This window comes from Merops nubicus, unplaced genomic scaffold (genome assembly GCF_000691845.1).
Source record: "Merops nubicus isolate BGI_N331 unplaced genomic scaffold, ASM69184v1 scaffold24193, whole genome shotgun sequence".
In the NCBI taxonomy this organism is placed as follows: domain Eukaryota; kingdom Metazoa; phylum Chordata; class Aves; order Coraciiformes; family Meropidae; genus Merops; species Merops nubicus.
In genome coordinates, this window is record NW_008601296.1 from 4733 (window position 1) to 4967 (window position 235).

The window sequence follows — 235 nt, forward strand, 5'->3', positions numbered from 1 at the left end:
GTGATGCGAGCCGGGGCTGGGCCCCCTCCGCTGAGTTTTTGGAGCCTCCTGAGCAGTGGTACTCTTCTTTCCCACCCCAGCCACTGCAGCTTTGCTGCGAAAAATCCCTCCCCTGCCTTGGCCCGCTCCGTCTGTCCCGCTAAAGCACACGAGCTGAGTTTAGGCTGCAGAAAAACCCGGCCCCTGGTGCTGGGGGGCTGGGGGAGCCCTGGCCGCTCCCTGCCCCGCCCACCGC